The following is a 10,585-nucleotide window of genomic DNA, read 5'->3' on the forward strand; positions in this document are numbered from 1 at the left end:
TATACTCCTTATACAGGAGACTCACAAATTGGATCCATCTGGATTACAGAACTGGATCGACAAATCGGGATATACAATCTACCTCAATGCTGCCAACGACAGACGTAGACATGACGGCACGGCTATAATGGTAAAGAACCATCTGAAAGGTAAGGTCCTACGGGACTTTATAATCCATGATTACCGTGCCCAATGTATACACGTACAAATAGAGCAATGTCCAATAGCCATATTCAACGTCTATGGCCCCTCGGGAGGTAACTCTAAAGTAAGAAGAGAAAGAATTAATCTTCTAATCAAATTGAAACGGAACTTGACAACACCGACATCCCCATAGTTTTAGGTGGAGATTTTAACTTTGTAACCGATCCGAAGGACACTGACTCCAAGGCAAGGTTCGTAGTCCGAAGAGAGATCAAACTCTTTAACAAGATACAAAATGATACCGAACTCGTTGATACGTATAGATATAAGCACCCAAACGCAAGAATGTACACCTTTATTACCCACCTTGGAAAATCAAGAATAGACCGCATATATGTTACAAAGGAGCTAGTGGACCAAATCAAACAAGCCAAAATCGAAAACAATAATGTGGCAGACCACCTCAGCCCGATGGTCTCACTAGCATTTGAAAAAGATATAAAATGGAATAGAAGCCACTGGAAATGTAACAACGATATCCTCAAAGACCCGATATACCGGGATATTATATCAAACACAATCCAAAGTGAAGAGCCAAAACTCGAGCAATACGATTCCCCTGCCGAGTGGTGGGATGCCCTTAAGAAAAACCATAGCAAAGAAAGGCAAGAGCTACCAAATCAAGAGGGCCCAAAACCCAGACCCCCACTATAAATATGAACAAACCAAAGGAAAATTGCGAATACTAACCAAACTTGATGACATTGAGGGTGAACAGCACACGATGAGGCAATTTTGGGGCCAGTTCAAAAAGAGGAAGAAAAGAGCGGAAATAACGGAACTGCAAATGCCAGACGCTCGCTTCGGCGGTACACATACTAAAATTGGAACGATACAAAGAAGATTAGCATGGCCCCTGCGCAAGGATGACACGCAAAATCGTGAAGCGAAATAATACCAGACCGCACCCTGTTTGGAGTTTTTAAGATGATCGCCATCTTATCCTACCAAACCCCATATTTAAGATTTCTATGAAAACCTCTACAGCAAAAAAGACACCGACACTGAGATGGCGAAAGCTTTCTTAAGCCGGCATAAACAAACGCTAACAGAAGAACAGAGAGAGTCCATAGACGCAGAAATCAAGCCTTACGAAGTAAAACTCGCAATCAGTCAACAACGCCCTAACAAAACCCCAGGCGAAGACGGATTAAGTGCTGAAATGTACATACTCAACAGCAGAACCATGATACAAGAGTTTACGGAGACCCTCAATGAGATATACAGAGAACAAAAAATTACGCCAGAGACAGCCCGAGGAATCATCAAACTAGTATACAAGAAAGGAGACAACAGGAAAATTGAAAACTACCGACCCATCACACTGCTCAATGTAGACTATAAAATTTTAAACAACATATTATCCAACAGAATCAAAAACAACCTGCGCTTCATCACACATCGACATCAGTACATCAATCCGCCAAACAAGATCAGCCAACTTAACCTCATGATCCGAGAAATCACCGCAGACATGAGGGAAAAGAGAAGGGGAACAATAGTCTCAATAGATTTCCAGAAAGCCTACGACACCATCGACCATAACTTTATGAAAGCGGCATTAGAAGCGGCAGGTCTGGGAAAAACTTTCAGAAACTATATTGACCAAACATACAGCATGAGTCAAGCAAGACTGTCGATCAACGGAGACGTTGCAAACCCTTTCTATATCAACGCGGGCATCAAACAGGGCGACCCCCTATCGACCTACATCTTTACAATAACAACAGAGTCGCTCTTGCAAAGCCTGAACGACGACATAACAGGATACCAACTAACAGGACTCAGAAATAAGGTCGTCACGCCTTCATATGCTGACGACATCTCAGTAACTCTTGGAGAAGGGGGAGACTGCAGAAAAGTGCTGAACATCCTTAAAAACTTTGGCATGACAATAAATTAAGAAAAAACAAAAGGTATACACTTCGGCAGAGGCAACATCACAAACCAAAACCCAGAAATTAATTGGGAACATGAAATGACAATTGTGGGCAACATAATAGGATACCATGAAGCGGCCAGCAAAAAACGATGGGAAGAAAGCATAATCAAAGCAGAACATACTTCCGATGTTCATTTACCAAGCCGCGACTTTCCGGTGCCCCAGAGCTATTGCCAAAAGGTTAAGACAAAAGATCAAGTCCTTCATACTAAAAAATGAAAAAAAAAACAAGGAATATCAGAAACTCCTCCCAAGAAAGAACCTGGGAGGATTAAACCTGATTGATATCCCGAGGAAAACCGACCTGACATTCATCAAGCCTGGTATCCAGTATATAAAGAACGAACAAAAAATAGAGCATTCCGAGTGGCAAAAAAGGTTGGAGCACCAACTTGCCTTCACTTGCCTTCAAATTGAAAAGATTTAAAAAAGAAGCAATCTCCAATCTCACACCGCACACAATACAACCGCTCCCACACTGGAAACAGATTGACGAAACCATGAAAAAAATTGGCATTGTAACAGATGACCTAGAAAAAAGCAGAAAAGACATATACAATGACACCTTAGAAAGAGACTTAAAGAAGGAAATATCAGAAATGGAAGGCACCAACTGGGACAACATCAACCAAAGCTACCTAACCCCAGAGCAAAGAAATCTAAACTGGGACATAGTACAGGGAATCCTCCCAACGAACTTCAGGCTCGAAGCCCACTTAGCAACAATAACTACAGACTGCGAACTTTGTGGCCTAAGGCCTGAAACCCACGACCATCTTTTCGTCAAATGTACACAAACCTCAGGCGTTCTAAACACAATCTTGAACGCCTGGAAGAACGTAACCAACAGAGGAATCCAGACACCAGGGAACCAACTGGTAGTCCATATGAACCCGTCGGAAGCCCTGACACTCAGCCAAACCAACGCATTGAATAAAATACTATCAATTTTCAAACAAGCTGTATGGAAGGGACGGAACCTCAAGAAAAAAGAGAGAAAACCAATAGACAAAGTTTGGATAATCAAATCAATCAGAATTAGACTGAAAAGAAGAAGAAAACACGAAAACCAAAAATCAGCTGAACAAATCCTCGACGAACTCGTCCATCCGCTCGAAGAGGGGGTGTGATGATAAAGAAACCATATGACTGGCATAAGAACAATTACAGAAGATGTGTAACCCCTGACGCACACTTCTTATCCACGGTAGGGTGAGTTAGCACACTTCTTATCCACGGTAGGGTGAGTTGTGGCCGTCAGGGGACACAATAAAAACCTCAAATGTGCAAACCCCATATTTACCTAAGCTGTGCACTAGGGTTGTCCAAAATTTGGAAAATCTCAGGTATCAATGTCTCATTCTATAGATTATTGATCAAAAACAGCAATGAGCCTGGAATAAGCTCACATGGACGTTGTTAAGATTTGTCGCAAAGCGTTTGAAAGTAGCTACCGATAAGTGGGCGTGCCAGCGACCATAGAACGGCAACAAGACTAGTAATCACGAAATCGCGACTCTCGATTGGCTAGTCGGCTATGCTTCAATGATCACGACGGTGGTGGCATGCTGACTAGTTGTTAAAGGAGTTTGCTACCGGCGGTGATTCTGTTAGCGCATTGTAGGTTGGTTGGCAGATAATGATTCGCGCATTGTAGGTTGGTTGGCAGATAATGATTCAAGATTAATTCAGGACAAAATGAAAGGGGAAGATGGGAAAACAACGTCAAATCGCGGGAAAATCAGAACGACTGTGGAAAACTTCTACAAACTTCTACAAAAAGCTATACAGTAAGAAAACCACAGACCCCCAACTTGCTGACTCTTTTTTCAGGCACCAGACCAAAAAGCTCACAAGGGTGCAAAGTGGAAAACTTGACGCCCCTATAAGGGAAGAGGAGGTGAGGCTGGCTATTCTACAGCAAGGGAAAAACAACACTACAGGCGAAGACGGCATCAGTGCCGAATTCTACGTACAATTCCTGGACATCATAGCGGGAAAAACGAACGAAGGTATTTAACGAACTCTTTTCCGCACAGAAGGCAACAGCGGACCTGGCCAGAGGCATCATCAAAACGATCTACAAAAAAGGAGATAAGGAAAACATCAACAACTACCGACCGATCACCCTACTAAATGTAGATTACAAAATCCTGAGCAAGATACTGTCGAACAGGCTGAAAGAGGCGCTCCCGAAGATAACCCACCATCACCAGTATGTGAACCCTCCTAATAATATTGAAAAATTGAACCTTCTTTTAAGGGAAACAACATCAGAGATGAGGAAGAAGCAACGAGGGGCCCTGTTGTCTATAGACTTCAGAAAGCTTACGATTCGATCGATCACAACTTTCTTCATAAAGCACTAGAATAATCAGGCTTTGGCGACAACTTTCGACACTTCTTGGCGACAACTTTCGACACTTCTATAAGACAATATACGAGGGAGGCGAGGCAAAAATCTCGATCGGTGGAGCCATCGGCAACGGCATAGAAATAAGAGGTGGTATCAAACAGGGAGACCCAATTTCAATGTATCTCTTTAGCATAGTAACGGAAACTTTATTGCAAAAATTGAACGCCTATATAACAGGTTGCAGGCTGACGGGAATGAAAACGCAAATCACCACCCCGTATTACGCGGACGACATTAACGTGACAATGGCAAGAGAAGACGAAGCTAAAAAGGCAACTAACATCATAGCCAACTTCGGGAAGGCGAGCGGCCTCGAAATGAACAAAGAGAAAACCAAAGGAATCAGCTACGAACGGAAGAAGTGGCGCACTGGGATCGACACAAGCATCAAGTGGGTAGCAGAACTAACAGTGCTAGGGAACACCATCGCGCACAATGCAAAGCAGGAAGAACGACCATGGGAAGATGCAATAAACAAAACCGTCGAATCCTCAAGTGACATGAGGACAATGCAGATGGAAAGAAACGAGAAGGTGCAGATCATAAGAACTAACGTACTACCCCTTTCCTATACACAGCAGCGAAGAACAAAATGCCGGCGAAAATCCAAAAGAAGCTGAAAATCGAGATCATGGCTTATCTGATGGGCCACGAGAAAAAGGCGGAATACGAGAATTTAATCCAACAACAAGAAATTGGAGGGCTGGGGGTTGTCGATATACCCACCATGGCCAACCTCGCCTTTGCCAAACCGGCGTTTTCGTACGTGGAAAAGGCGGGAAAAAGCATTGAGGATGAATGGCAAGGAAGAATGGAAAACCAGCTTGCAATAAGATTAAAAAGGTACGGAAATTACATAATCAATAACTCTGTTCCACATACTTTACAGCCGCTGCAACTGGGCAGAAACCGAAAAGGGGCTAAAAGAAATGGGAACAACAAAACAGGAATTCAAATGCAAACCAAGGGAACGTTACTGGCAGACAATCGCACGAAACAACACAAGATACATACAAGAAATGCAAGGAATAAATTGGGGTAAGCATTAAAACCACGATTACCTCACGCAGGCACAGAACTTGAACTGGGAGATAGTACATCGACTCCTGCCAACGAACGACAGGCTGCTAGCAAGAATGGCGACCAAAACAGGGGATTGCGAGATATGCCAACTGCGAGTGGAAAGCCAAGAGCATTTTATTCTTAAGGTGCGTTCGAACTATAAGCCTGTTCTCCTTTTAATAATAGAGACATGGGGAAAAGAGACATGGGGAAACAAGACAAACCAAATGCCGCAGAGCGTGGGGCCACAAGAGATCATCAACATGGACCCAAAAGGAGCAATTCCGCATGACCCACTTGTAGCCGATGTCAAGGTGATATCCATATTCAAACAAGCAACATGGACGGGGCGCAACCTAAAGAAATATGAAAACAAAAAGATTAGCTCAGCGTGGATGCTTCAATCGTGTGTGCAGCGACTCCAGCGAAGACCCAGGAAGGAGAACGAAAAACAAGCAGAAGCGATCTTGGACCGGATCCAAACCGAACTAGTAACCAAAAGCAAAGCCGAACTCGAAACAAGAGGGATAAAAGAATGAAACAATCGATCGACTACTCAAGCAGCCACATGACACAGAGCAATCTGTGCCGTGTGCCCTTGAGGTGAGCGTGACCCTTATTAAATGGTGTGCCCTTGAAGTGAGCGTGACCCTTATTAAATGTTGGGCCGTCAGGGAAATCTCATCGCAAACCCAAAACCAAAGTCCTAAAGAAAACCAAAGACCCGCGAAGAGGACACATGTCAAACTGTACAGTAAGACTTTGCTATTCTCCGCCGGCGACTAGAAATACCCTAAGAAACTTAGGAAAAAAGACTAAAATAGAGGACAAGACCTCCTCTAACGCGGCGAACATCCTGCGGACTAAAACTCCGCAGGATACACCTTTCACCCTCCTGCGGAATAAACACCCGCAAGGAAACAATGGTCACCGCGAACCTATATAAACATCGGCCAAGATCTCTTGACGTAACTATTCCAGATGGAATGCCAATCACAACAGAGGTATACTCTGCCATAATGGACTTTACACCAATAAAAAACCTGACAGACTACATAGAATCAATGTACCAAATTGGACTGAAAACCTTCAACATCACCATCTATGACATGGAAAGTACACAAAATATCAGAAAAGAACTCCTGAATATGACCCAAAACGGAATTAGAACATCATACGGAATTATTGAAATCGAAAACGCACAGGAAGCCTATCAAGTAATAAACATTCGAGCTATACCAACCGAGGCCACGGACCCAGAAATCATAGAACTCGTAGAAAGAACTGGATGCGGGAAAGTCACAAAAATAATTAGAATAATGCACCGCGGAACAAAAGTCCATAATGGATACCGAAGAATTCTGATTCAAAAATACAAACGTGGACACCTCCCTCTCTTCTTTACCATCAGATGCCTCTCCTGCAAAGTCTTCTATCCGCCAGGAGAGTGAGCCAGAATGCTTCCGCTGCCCACAGAAAGGCCACACAGGACGGAATTGTACAAACGAGACGATATGCCTAGAATGTAAGAAAACAGGGCACCGCAGGACCAACTGCCCAGAACTAATAACAGAATACCCTACACCTCACGAGGTGGAACAAATAAAAACGACTGAAAAAAAAACGAAGAAAGAGAGCAAATAAACACACCCCCTCTCGAAGAAAACGATGAAAACTTAAACGAAAGCATGCCTTCTCTCGAAGGATATGATGAAAACACAGACGAAAGCAGTCCTTCCCTCGAAGGAAATGATGAAAACATAGACGAACAAATACAACAAGAGATACAACACAGCGAAGAAAAAATCCTACCAGACCTCACAGAGAGCTCTTCAGATGAAAGCAAAGCAGAAACAGATCTCTTTGAACTTTCGAGCGGAAAGGAGCAATCCAATCCGGAAGACTTAGAATGTCCAGCAGAAAACAAAACCTCCTTAAGAGCAGATGATCCCATAGAGAAAATTGATAGATCCCCAGAGGAGAAGATGCCATCCAAAAAAATAGATCAAGCCCAAGAAGAAAAAACCAGGACTCACTGAAACCCCCCCCCCCAAATCCCCCCCAGAAATAGACAAAACAGACAAAGGGTCCAGGGCGTCTCAAACGCCGTCAAAGAAGATACAGAACACCACCACATCGAACTACTCAAAAACTTGCCGTTCAGTCCTATAACTGCAAGACAGCAAAATAAGGAAAATGCACCAAAAAGACCCCATCACAGTAGCCCAGAAGAAGGAGAACCTGAGAAAAAAACGACTATACACCGAAAATAAATGAAATACGAAAAAAATGCTTTAACCAAATCCCTTTTAAAATGGAGAGTCAAATATCAAGCTATGCGACAAAAGCTGATGGAAAAAATATTGGAGTATTTGACAGTAAAAAGCCCATGAAGGACAACATTGAGATCCCTACATGTCACCTCATGTCAATAAATGTAAATGGCATAAATTGGCACTGGGACGACTTCACCTTTTTTATCACAAAGAACAAGGCAGATATATACTGTATCCAGGAGGTACACAGAATGCCCGAACAAAAACTAAATATATGGGCCCTGAGGAATGGATTCCTCATCTTCCGAACGGATGACGAGAAGAAATTCCCACCCCAGAAACAAAACTACTACCAGGGAACTGTAATTCTCGTTAAAAAGGAGACAGTAGAAGAACACCACGTCCAGCATGAGGTCATTGTAGAAGACCGAGTAGAAGACCGAGTACAAAGAATCAGAATCCTCACAAACACCAACGAACTGGCTCTTTCCATAACAAACATCTATGCACCACCCGGTCAGGGAGTTCAGAAAACCTTCTACGAAAGCCTAACGCCTCGGCTGAAAGAGGATAAAGTCAGGACAGGACCATCATTGCGGGAGAGTTCAACATCATAACAAATAAATTAGACAGCGAGAAACAAACCATGCCCAAAATAACGGCGGCAACACAAATATGGAAGCAATTCACGGAAGAACAAAACCTGATCGACATATATAGACGGAGGAACCCATATAAGAAAATCTATACAGTGATGAGACAGAACGCAGCGATGTCTGGAAGTAGTAAAGGTCGAAAATCTTAGCTTGTAGGCTATGTTGAGAAAAGATAGACTGTTGTCGACTTGTGGATATACATTATACACGCGAACGATGACTGAAATAGATATACAAAGGGGTCCGGCCCCAACGACGTACGCAAATGCGATAGGAAATGAGGAGCCAGTGGATAGAAGTTGCGATATGGGAATACGATTGGAACGAAGGCCCGACAGTTAGTTACTGCTCAAATTCTTCGATACGGTCGGCATAGATAAAGAGGATATAGAGGGAATCGTGAGATACCCCAGCGGACAGATAGATTTGACGTTTACGGAACGGAAAATGATGATTAAAGCAGAAAGGTCTATGACGCAAATGTAACGTGAGGGGGAAGCGCTCCCCTCACATTGGTTATACGTAACTGAAAACGTCGCGGTATATTTAAGCTGGATTCCCACAAGGATGACAGACGAAAGAATCGTACGGTTCTTTGAGCAACAACAAATAACAGTCAAAAGTATAATACATCAGCGCGATGACATTGAAAAAAAAAACGGAGTAAGATATGTCTTGGTAGGAAGACAACAACTGGAAGAAAATCCGATCAAATCATATGTCAATATCGGACGATTTAAAATCGCGGTTAAATACCGAGATCACATAGCAACTTGCGCCTACTGCAATGAGTATGGGCACTATGCCAGACTCTGCCCAGAAAGGGAAAAAAAGCAAAAATACAACAGGCCCAGGACAGAACACGGGGAGCGAAGGCCCAGCGAGGAGACCACGCCCCAAACACTACAATATCAACAAACTTACAGAAACCCTTTGATAGGGCCGGAAGGCCCTACACCCCTCGCAAAGGTGCTGCAGGAAATGGGAAAAAGGCGCCCATATCTTTACACGAAAACCAATTAGACACGGAAACCACACCCAAACGACTCGTCAGAGAGCAAAATGAATTAAATGAAAATGATACAGAAACACCAGGGATACTCACAGCTGAAGCTGAAAGATATTATGAAAATATAATAAAAGAGTCAACAGAAAAAACAGGCGATGAGCCCAAATATGGCGGGAACAACGCCGAGCGCCAAAATAGAGGGGGAAACCCCCCGAAACCAAATCAAAAGGGCTAAAAATGAGAACTGCGCCGCAGCCAGCGTACACCCCACACCAGCGGAAGCGCATATGGCAGTCAGCGCGCAGTCCACACCAACGAAAACACACATGGAAACCATAGCTGAGGAGAGTACAGCTACGACTGTAGTAACCAGCAGTCATGAAGAGCAGAGTGAGGAAAACTCAGAACACGCCAAAAAAAAACAAACTTAGAGAAGAGGCAGAAGAAATAGCCAGAGGCAGAAGAAATAGCCAAAGGGCTCAAAGACGTCTTCGCCTCAGACAGACACAACAGAAACAAATAGCGAGAGAGAAGGCTCTGGAGTCCGAGAGTGACACTCCATAGAAGGAGAATTCCCCAATAACCAAGAGGGAATGGCAGGCCGCAGAAGGTACACCAAACTGGGTGCAGAAAAGAGAGCGAGAGGAAGCACAGACTCCGACGACTTTGTGCAAAAAAAAACCAGCAAGAAAAAACATACATAAGCTTCTCGACCGATGGTGTCGAAATGGCGGAATGCCCAAATTGTGAAAAACCGACAGCCTTTACGAGCTACGGGGAAGCTAAACAATGCTTTGGATGCCAGATGGTATACTACACCACTCAGGCATGCTGCAACAATGAGGAGATATTCATAACAACGGGTGCTCAATTTGAAAGCGGGAAACTCACCTGCATGACCTGTGAGCACAGATGCTTTATTCTAGACTGCTGTGGCAATTTGTGTAGAAACGAGGACGCGTCTAAGGTAGAAACCTGTGGGAAATGCGACGCGCCCGTTAAGGGAATAATTGGGGCAAA

General features: G+C 43.6%; 1 non-coding gene across 1 annotated transcript; it reads left to right on the plus strand.

Moving 5' to 3' along the window:
* The first annotated feature begins 1,000 nt into the window (after positions 1-1,000).
* LOC145442109 (U6 spliceosomal RNA) lies at positions 1,001-1,105 on the plus strand. Its single transcript, XR_013915961.1, has one exon. It is a non-coding gene; the product is annotated as a U6 spliceosomal RNA (small nuclear RNA).
* Positions 1,106-10,585: the final 9,480 nt, after the last annotated feature.

The sequence above is a fragment of the Botryllus schlosseri genome, chromosome 6, assembly GCF_051294905.1.
Source record: "Botryllus schlosseri isolate E-star chromosome 6, Bs_hap1, whole genome shotgun sequence".
NCBI lineage: Eukaryota > Metazoa > Chordata > Ascidiacea > Stolidobranchia > Styelidae > Botryllus > Botryllus schlosseri.